Source organism: Cupressus sempervirens, chromosome 8 (assembly GCF_028749045.1).
Source record: "Cupressus sempervirens isolate cs-2001-9-10 chromosome 8, ASM2874904v1, whole genome shotgun sequence".
Taxonomy (NCBI): domain Eukaryota; kingdom Viridiplantae; phylum Streptophyta; class Pinopsida; order Cupressales; family Cupressaceae; genus Cupressus; species Cupressus sempervirens.
Window position 1 is genome coordinate 18,077,001 of NC_143125.1, and position 11,546 is coordinate 18,088,546.

Genomic DNA, 11,546 nt, shown 5'->3' on the forward strand with positions numbered 1-11,546 from the left:
CCTCCTTCACAGTAGCCTTTCTTGGCTTTGACCATACTTGTGACCAACTCTTCCTATCTCACTCTCTTGATCTCTGACTTGTAACTCTTTATAAAGAAGTTATGTTCTTCATTTCCTACTCAAATCTTAATTTGATCGGAGAAAATGATATTGTTTTCGCTCCAAATTGCTTCTTCTAGAAACTTCATGATAAATGCATTAGCATTCGCCTTGAATTCGTTTGAATGATTCACATGAAATTCTGTGACATCTACTCATCATCCTTATCATCCAACTAATTCACAAAATTTAATGTAACAAACTGATCGCTACTAATCTGGTGAATCTTTGTCTTAACAGATAATGCAGCAACTCGACATCATTGGTTTACTGGTGCTCAACACCTTCTGTGTTACTTAGCTTCTATTGTTTTTTTAATGGTGCTCAACTTCTATAGCATTTCTTCTTTGCTCGACACTTGAAGACTTACTCGACACCTTAATAAATCTGTGTTACTTGGCACTTGAAGGATTGCTCGGCACACACTAAAGTTGAACTTGCCCAGCTTCAACTAAGAGTTTGCTCGGCTCTCATTTGCTTGCTTAGCTCTCTTAAATGAACTTAGTTAGGATTTACAAATGACTTAGTTAAACCTTACATCTTTGATGTGTCTTAGTGTGTCCATCATCTTAGAGTATTTCATTAATACACTATTTCATCAATGGCTTAGCTGATCCTTATACTTCATTACAACATCATAACTTCAACCTTTCTCTAGGTGCTCTAGTTACCTCCTATTGATTGCCTCCTCCTTTTCAATCAACCAATTGATAGTATTTGGATCACTTAAGCAATTGTCATTCCTACAAGTAGTAAGTTTGACATCAATGACAAAACAATAATTGAAAATAGTCTTTACTAGTTCCATTACTCTTCAATCATGATCTTTTCAATCATTTCAAACATGTTGTCTAGTGTGGAGTTTGATTAGTCCCCAAGTGGGAGATTATTATTTTGCGATGCAAAAATTGATCCATAAAAGGACTTAGAGTTAGGGATTATTTCATTATGAGTGATGCAAAAATTGATTCTTGCAGTGATATTGAGTTGTAAGGGATTATGGATTGTCATTTGGTTGTAATCACTGGATTGTAATAACATTGGACTTACTGTTTGGTGGATGTATCCTAGGGATTGGGTGAACCACATTAAATCTTGGTGTCTTGTGTTATTTTTTGTGTGATCTATTATTTTCTAATATTGGTTATATTTGCATGTAATTGTTATTTCTATCTGAAGTTTAATCCTAACAATTTTTTGGAGTATATCATTGATAGAATCCATGAGGAGATCACTATTGCTCAGTAAGGAAAGTGGGAGAATTTTATGTTGCATCACTACTCCCTAATCATGCATTTGATCCTATTCAAGAATGTTGATATATTTGATCAAAGCTTCTTTGAGTCTACACAAGAATGGGGAGAAAGGTTACCAGTATAACATATAGGTTACCAGTATAACATATCCTACCCATATTCAAATGTTAGTTCTTTTTATAATGATTTTGTTTATCCAATTTTTAAAATGATAGGGTTATTAATTGAAATAATCCCTAGGAGTGTCAGAAAGGTTTTTAAACATAAAATGTGTTTTGATGCTGGAAAGTAATTAATACATGACTGGGGAAGTGTTTTCCTATTTGAAGAATATACTATTATAAGGATTTTTGGATGCCCTTAGCCACCCCATATCTTACCCAAGTATGTCCTTGAGAGACTAGGGTTTATAGAAGTATTTTGGCAATTGATTTCTTTGAATAAAGAATATGTGGGCAAAGATGTCAAGAAAGGAACCTTTTTCTATAGATGCACTAATGTAGGAGAATTTGAAATAGGTAAAAATGCCATTAAGGAAATCAATGCATTTTAAAAAAATTATAAACTACCAACTAGGCCAGCCATAACTTATGACCAATTCAATGTAGTCAGACATGTCTTGAAGAACATATGAGGGTACAATTTTCTTCCCAAAAAACCTATATGGTAATACAATGTTATTGTTGATAGGTTAAATGAAGATATTTTTAGGGAAAGGATGATAAAGTATAGAGACATTGTTAGCTTTGAATAGCAGATGAGAAGAGAAAATCTATCCTTCAAGGGATTCTATCATGACGAAGGCTACTGGTCCAAATTGAGTAAATGTTTGGAGAATTTTGTTGAATTAGCGTCATAAGTCCCTGAAGTAATTAGAAGGAAGATTGACCCCAAATATTTAGATGATGATATTGTTGTTGAGGTCACTGATTATGAGGATTAACTTGAAGAAGATCAACCTAAAGAGGACATTCCTAAGAGTTTTGGATGGGTAGAACAAATAAATAAAAGATAAAAGATGGTGGAAGTGCTAGAAAAGGCTCAACGAAAGGCCCTCCAAATTCGTCCAAGGGGTAATACATATTTTGATGATAGTAGAAGGAAGATTCTAGTATCTCAAGCATCATGAGATTAGCAGAGAGAAACACAACTACAACTAAAGCTCAAATGATTAATGATAGAATCATTGAAGCTCATGAATTTATGAGTAATGATAACTTTATATAATCTAATGAATTTGAAAGTGTGTTATTTAAAATAAGGAAAAATGAATTAGCTTTGTAAATGAAGCCAGTTAATTCTGATGAAGTAGTTGCTAGATCAGTGTAGAAATTTCAAGAATATGATATTGCCAGTGAAGCCTTCATTGTTGAAGAAGAAAGAAACTTGGTGACAAGGAGTGGTATGATTATATTCCCAAGATGGGATGTCAGCTCATCTTTTCTAATGGACCAGATGAGAAGAAAAGAGAGGTCAATTTCATTTGAAGATAAAAATTAGTATGGAGAGATAAGAGGGTCATGATATAGTATAGATGCTCAAATAATGGAAATATAGGGTTTAGCTCTAGAGCATGACAAGCCTAACCTGATGGAGAGAAAAGAATCCTCTAGAGGGAATTTTATCTTTTGGAATGTACACTCTACTTCCAATTATCAGATATATGGGATGCATAGTTCAGTAGCAATAATGGGAAAGATGGATACTTTGAAGGCTCAATTGGGAGGAGTTTAGAAAAGTTTCATTAAAGCCAAAAGAAGCTATGAAGAAGAAATAAAAAAAACATACATTTTGGAACAAAAAACTATTAATCTAGAAATGGAGGTAGAATCATTGAAGAAAACTGTTAGAACTACTACAGAGATCCATGACAAAGGTGTGCAGATAGAAGACCAAGCACTTGAAATTGAATAGGGGAGACATCAAGCCATGCAATGGAGATTGATGAGGAAGATTTAGATGCAAGCAAGGATACAAAAATCAGAACAATCAAAAGATTTCTAATCCACAAAATAAATGCACTAAAAATAATTTCTAAGAATGTGCATAGTAGTTATCTTGCACTACAAGGAGAAGAATATAGGTGTTTATAGGCTATTGTTCTGTTATCTCCGTTTTGTACTACATGAGGGCCATATGCTCCTTTTTTTGATAGATTGGTACACATATTGGCATAAAAGAAAGAATTGCCAGAGATAACCATTTTAAACACTAGAAAAATGATCAAGAAATTAAAGGATCTAAATGGTTTCTTTGATGGAAAAATGCAGTTGATCCAAAATAAGATGAAGACAATTGCTATAGGTAGACCAAGTTTGGTGCCTAGAATTTTGGATAATGATGGCAAGATGAAAGACTAGGTAGAGTATTCAACTTCTTTTGATGATATTCTTGATCATCCCAGGTTTTTAGCTTACTGTAACAATGAGGAAAATGTTACAATAGTTTATGATATGATTGACATAGTTTACAAGATAGAGGCAAAAATGTCTAAGGTAATTGCTGAAGTCAAGGAAATAATAGATGCCAAGTGAACCAAATGCCTAGATGAGTTGGATGCAGTTAGAAATGTCACCTGGTGAGATGTAGACATAGATATTGCTATATGGGAAGTCATTACAGACATCAAAGCCCTACCATTTGGTGACAGTGACTAGTATAATAAAAGGTGTAGTTAGGATGTAGTTAAAGGCATAAAGAATAGATAAAAGAAATAGATGGTGATAGGAGTGGAAGACAAGCCAAATTTGCTAAAGAGATACTTGCTGAAAATGCTAATTGCTAGATTTGCAACTACATTCAAAGTTTTGATCCAAGTACAAAGAATATTTTTTATTATAACCAAATGAAAAATATCTTTGTAATTGCTTTCCAATTAATTTTTGACAAGTGTCCTCCCATTTGAAGCTTGTTGCAATCCTTCATATAAAAGGATTTCCAAGATGTGGAGTTGAGGTCTGAAATCCATGTAATTTTTAGTGTTATGCTATTTGCATTTGGTCTAGTCAGTCTTTGTGTCAATTTTTGTAATGTATTCATCTATAAATATGAGAATACAAGTGGATATTGAATGATAAGTTGTTAGGTCTTGCAATATTTTTGAGTATTACATTAGTATTATATGATTTTCAAGGAGAATCAATACAAAAGGTGCATTTTTCCATATCTATTTCTCTAAATTCTATCTCCATTGTTATATGATGGTTATGTTGGGATTGTATGAGAAAGGTTTATGCAACTAGGATAGGTTGTATATCAATTTTATGTTTCTTTTAACTCAAGGGATTAAGTAAATGCTTCAATAAATTAGTAGGATTTCTAGTCATATAAGAGGGATATTCATAAGAATGGGATTTAGGGTTAACTACTGATAATAATTAATTGTAATGCAATTCATTAGGTCAAAATTTGCTAGGTAGACTTTGAATACCAATGGATAGGTCACTAATCATTTATTTTGCTGCATATTGATGAAATCATGGGGTTGCATGAAGCATAATTTTAAAATCAAATCAATTGTTACTTTTTTGTATGGAGGGTTGAATTGTTGGTCAGCACTTGTTTGCAATAAATCTCTATGTGTTGTAGTAAGTTGATGTAACCAAGAGTTATTTGTAAAACCAAGAAGAATTGTAACCATTGTCTTATATAAGGTATTAAAATAAGAAAGAATATCAATGTGTGATTGAAGTGTGAAGAAAGTGTCAAGTATCATAGCGATTTCATTCCTATGGTGCACCTACCTTGGTCCTATAGAGCCAAAAGAGTAGAGAATTCTTGAGATTCTATTGAAGCTGGTCTAGGTCTGAAGAAATTCATGCTAAATATAGGAAGTAGCTAACCCTTAGGTTTGTATCTGACTTCTAAACCTTGGTGTCAAGTATTTTGTTTCCTGGTAGCTTTAAAAAACCAATGACACACACTTCAACTAATATTATGGAATTGGTACATACAAATCTATGTGGTCTAATTGATGTTGACATTTACTATGGTGATAAATATTTTATATTGTTTGGAGATGATTATTCAAGGATGATGAATGTAATGTTCATAAAGGTGAAATCATATGCTTTTGATATGTTTAAGTAGTATACAACTATATTTGAAAAGGAAACTAGTAAATATTTGAAATTTTTCAGACCGGGTAGAGGTGGTGACTTTATGTCTATTAAATTCAATAACTTTTGTGTTGATAATGGTATTAAAAGACAATCATCTTTACCAAGGACATCCCACCATAATGATATTGCTAAAAGTAGAAATAGATCAATTATAGATTGTACAAGGAATCTGATGATTAAGGAGTTTTTTAGATATTTTGGAGAGAAACAATTAGTATTGATTTTTATGCTCTCAAGCAAGTTCAATTGAAGAAAGGAAAAAATAGAACACCCTATGAATTGTTGTATGGTCATATACCAAATGTAAGTTATTGAGAAATCTTTGGTAGTAGGTGTTATCTTCATAAAGATATAAGGAATGGTAAACTTGATATTAAAGGAGATGAAGTTATATTCCTTGGTTATTCATCTAAGAGTAAATCTTATAAATTTTTGAATAAAGCTACGAACAAGATGATTTAATGTGCAAATGTAAGATTTGATGAATTTGCAAAGAGGAAAGATGTGGAAATAAAGAAGGAACATAAAGATTACAAAAAGTTTCTATATTTTTATTAAGAGGACCCTGATACTCTACCCAATTTATAGTACAAAGCTACCAAGAACCAGACAATGGCACCGAGTTACATAACACTAGACCTGAGTAACATAAATAACTACTTGAGTAGGAAGCTAAACCTCTACCAAGTGAAGGAAATGTTTAAAATCAAAGGACTAAACCTACAATGGCCAAATATGTGAGGAAGAATCATTTGTTTGAACAAATAATTGGAGATAGAAGTGCTAGAGTACAAACAAGAAGAAAGTTAAGAGAAGGTACATGTTTGATAACTAATTTCAAACTAAGAATAGTAAAGGTTTCATTGGATGATGACTGTTGGGTTAATGCTATGAATAAAGAGATTGATTAGATTGAGAAGAACAATACCTAGACACTACTACCAAGATCTACTAAAAAAAATGTGATTGGAACTAAATGGGTTTTCAAAAACAAGCTGCATGAGAATGGAGAACTGATCAGGAATAAGGCAAGATTGGTTTTTAGAGATTATGTGCAAGAAGAAGGTATAGATTACGATGAAAATTTTGCACCTGTGGAAAGATTGGAAGGAATAATAACATCATTAGCTTATGCTACATACAAGAAGTTTAAAGTATATCAAATAGATGTAAAATCTACATTTATGAATAAAATACATGAGGAGGAAGTATATATTGAACAACTTGAAGGATTCTTTAAATAAGAACATGGTTTGCAAGTTGAACAAAGTATTGTATGGAATGAAACATGCCCCAAGAGAATGATATAAAAGATTATACTCTTATTTCATTAAGATTGGATTTGCTAGAACAAGTGAAAACAATAATCTATATTTGAAAAATGAATATGAAGATATGGTGTTGATTGCTGAAATATTTTTGATGACATCATATTTAGTGGAAATGACATGTTGAGTAAGACATTTACAAAATAAATGAGTACTAAATTTGAAATGTCAATGTTTAGTGAAATAAAAAAATTCATTGGATTGGAAGTCTATCAAACAAAGGAAAGTATATATGTGGGGTATGTGGAGGATCATGGTGTGCCAAAAAGTGGTGATCTAAAAAATATTTAGCCCTAAAATGCCTCAAAGCATTTTAAAATCTATTCCAATTTTTTCCCACCCATCCTAATACTAAACAAAAATAATTAATACCTTTATAAGATGTACTATATCTTTTGATACCAACCCTATATAGTCAACTTTAAAAACTATTGGTGTAAATAACTATTTACTATTTACACTTACTTAAGTTTACTTAGGTTAATGTATTATTTTATTATTAATTTAGGTGAGACACTTAGGAGTTTGTGTACTTTCATGAGTTGTCATGTTGGCAACATAGAAGTACACAACTCTAATTCAACACATGGTATCTACAACATTGGAGTTTGCATCATTCACTGAGTTGTCATGTAGACAACATAATTATTTGCACTCCTAATTTAGCACATGTTATCTACACCACTAATTTGTGTGATCCGCCATTGTAGGATTATCCTCACATCATCGCACTTACTTTTATGCTTAATGAAGGATAACCCATATTTGGTGGATATGTGTCTAGTTGTATGACTTATCATGTTGTTGACTATTGACATTATGCTTTATTTGTCATTAGTGACAACACTTATTTGATTTTGAATGGCTACTATGCTCATCACTCAGTCCATAGTTTATACTAAGCGTTCAGTGGTTACCTTGTAAATTTAGCTGTTAAGTAATTCACATAGAGTATTCTTGAAGCTACCAAGTGAATGTGCAGTTCAACAGTGTTTACTGAGCTTACAGTGTTCACCAAATAGATAATGGTCACCGAGCTTCACAATATCTACCGCGTCATTTGTTTGCATGATATGAAGTTAGTTTCCACTGAGTAATGAATGTGCAATATTTACCAAGTAACAACAAGGTAAATGAAGGTTTTAGTATTTACTGAGTGACACTATATCTACTGAGTCTCCAATGGTTACAAAGTTTCAAGCTATGTCATGTGATTAGTACGGACTATGCTTCTACTTCTACTGAGTGCACGATGATGCTGAGTAATGCAGTGGATGCCAAGTATCAGAAGGTCACCGAGTTAGCTTGAGGAGCCCAAGTTTTCTACTGTTTGGCTGACTCAGTAATATTTTGTTTAATTATGTTTTATCTGACTTTGCAATTATAATTATTAGAATGATATATATATATATATATATATATATATATGTAATGTATTGTATCATTTGCAATGTATTATTATTATTTTCATGAGTATGTTAAGGAATGGACATGTAATGTTTTGAGAAGAGTGAATGCGAATCAGCAATAGAGAAAAGTTTTCAACAAGGCCATTAAGGAGAAGCAAAGACATATCAGTCATAAGAGGTGATTTGTACTTCAGGATCTATTCACAAATCAAGTTGTAAGTCAGATCTACTATTTCATCCTGATAGGTGAATCAATTTTCCAAATCCTTTAATAGGGTAGACTTAACAGTCTTTGTATAAATCTCCTAACAGAGTGCATACTTCATTGCATGTTTCCAAAACCTATAACAAGGTGGACCTAGTAGCCCAAAATTTCTCTTAACATGACATATCATTAGAAGTGGTCAATGTAAGCCCTAACAGGCCAACTTTATATAGTAGTAGTGAAGTTTTTTGGGTATCATCCCCACCCCAGTTTTATTTTCTATTTGGAAGGTTTTTGGGTCACCAAAATACTGTGTTCATGTGTTACAAATGTTTATCTTTTCTCATGCATGTAGTAGATTAGATGAATGAATGGTGAATGATTTATATGGTTAAGTGCTAAATTGATTTAAAAAATTTTGAGGTTACCAATTCACCCCTCCCCTCTCAATAATCTAGCTAGTCTTGATTACTTCCAACAATTGGTATCAGAGCTTTGTGGTTCTTAGGATAAATTTTGATAGCTACAATAAAGATAAAGGATAATGGAGATATTCAGACTTGACAAAGCTATTGAGAATGAAAAGCTAGATCTGAAAATGGCCATAACTCAACTCAAAGAAGCAAAAGATCATCTTTCCCAATCCTTGAAAAGAAGGAAGGAACTTGCAAGACAAATGAATGAGCATTAGTATGTTGAAGATATTTTCCCATCAATTAGCTTAGATGAAGCAAATGAGGCAATCAAAGAACTCCTAGAAAAGAATGGCTCTCTACAAGAAGAGGTAAGAAAATTGGAAAGAGAACAAGAAGTTCAGTCAATAAAAATGTGTGAAATCTTGGAACAAAGGAATAAGGCAAGTGAAGACTTGGAGGCAAGGAAAAATGCAAATCAAAACCAAACCCTTCAGAAAGAAAGTCTTATCAATCAGCTCTCCAATGCAAATGAGGAAATCATGAATTTGAGATCTGAAAATGAAAGCTTAAGGATTGATTTAATCACTAAAGATAGATCAATGAGAGATTGAAAGCTGATCTAATTTTTGAAAAGCAACTCAATGAAAGGATGATGAAATCAGAGGTAGATATGGATGAATTGAATCAACAAAGTGAGCAGAATCTCTATAGGCAAAAAGGAAAAGTAGGACTTGGTTATAAAGAAGAAGGTGAATCTTCCAAACAAAGTGCCCAAAGGAATGAAAGACCTACTTGCAATCACTGTGGTAAGTTAGGTCATACATCAAAAAAATGTTGGAGCAATGGAAAGGAAAAATTCAATGGAAAATGCTACAATTGTAGTAAACATGGTCATAAAGCTAATGAATGCAAGGAGAAACCAAAATTTGAAGGTAAATGTCACAAATGCAAGAAACAAGGTCACAAGGCATCTGAATGCAGATCCAAACCTTTCAATCTAGTTGAACAAATTATCAAAGCAATATTTGGTTAGGATTACAATACTTGGTGTAGATGTCACTATTGTGGAGAATATGGACACATTGGCATAGACTGCAAAAGGCATCACTTAAGAAAAGGAGATTCAACAGTAAGATGTTACACATGCACTAATATTGGTCATATAGCTAAAAACTGCATGAACATAGGAAGAGTTGAAGATGAGAAGAAAGCTAAAGCTGATAACACCAGTAAGCAAATGAGATAGTAGTGGATTCCTAAATCTACCAAGCAGAATAGTTCAAATGATGGCAATGTCACTCAAGAAGTGGGTGACTCCACCATTTCCAATTAGATTCTTCTAAGGAGAGATTCGAACTACATCTTCAAGCTATATCTCGAGCAGTTCCAAATGGAAGAAAGTAGAAGATCCAAATTAGTATTTTAGATACAAAAGGATCACATTAGTTTAGTTCATACCAAGTAAGGTTAGTCAAAAACTCAACTAAGCTAGGTCAAGAGCAATTTAAGCTTTGTTTGATTTCCAAGTCTCAATTTCTACTGAGCTAGTGAGTGGATGGCATTCTATCACACACTACATTAGTATGGTACCTAGCATTAATGGAAAATTTTCATCAAAAGGGGTAGAATTCGAATCCATTTTTCATTGTGTGTTCAGTATTCATAGAGCAAAGAGATTTCTAGGTGCACATAAGAAATTCAAAGTGATTTCAAGCAAATTTTTAGCTAAGGAATTTGTTCAAAAATTTCCATCACTTACTGAGTAGTAATGGCATCCAAAAGCACCAACAACAGCAAGATGAAAAGGGGTTCAAAGATTTTGGTCAAGGATGTAGAGTGGAAAGTGCTAAATTTCAAACTAGTTCTAGCAGTAGTAGAGGCACTCGACCCTAATGGTGTGCAATCTCAAATTCCACCAAAGGTACTTTTGATTAATGACATCCACACTCATTTTACATGTTCAATTTAGGAAATAGGAATGCTAGAAATGGATAGTGCTTTATAGGAAATGTGTTTTGATGGCTCATTGAAACTCGGGCACAAGCATCTTGAAACAAAAGGGTTCACACATATCACACAGCTACCAAGAAGTTTTCAGATAAAATGGATTAGGTATATTTTCAACCTCATACACAATGGTCAATTATGGTTAGAGCAGCTCGTATTGATAACCAAAAAGATGATTCAGAAGATTACTAGTCTTCCCATACTAAGAAAATAAAAATCTACCAAAACCCTAGGTCGGGATGAACTCCAAAAGAAAACCCTACCCGAGTGGGACGGTACAGTTTGTAAAATCAGAACCATTTCTGATGTAGAGTTAAGGTTCGGTAATCATGTAATTGCCTATAACATTTAGAGTTCTAGTCATTTAAATAGTGTGCCATGTGGGGTAGTAGACTTAGCATTTAAAGTTGTAAAGAAAAACATGGAATTTGTAAGGAAACTTGACAATAAAGAATATAACCACCGTTTCCACATAACCCATAATAGATCTAAAATAAATGCGAAATTAAAATCCACATGCAAGAGAATAGACAACATACCCACAAAAATTGTGACACAAGATATACCCTGGGAAACCCTCATTGAGGGAAAAACCCAGCCTCCAAAAGCATCCATCATCATGTATTATTCAGCAAAATACCATTGCCATACAACCATGGAAGCCTTCATGGCCATAGCCACAACCGAGCAAACTATGTGAACAAG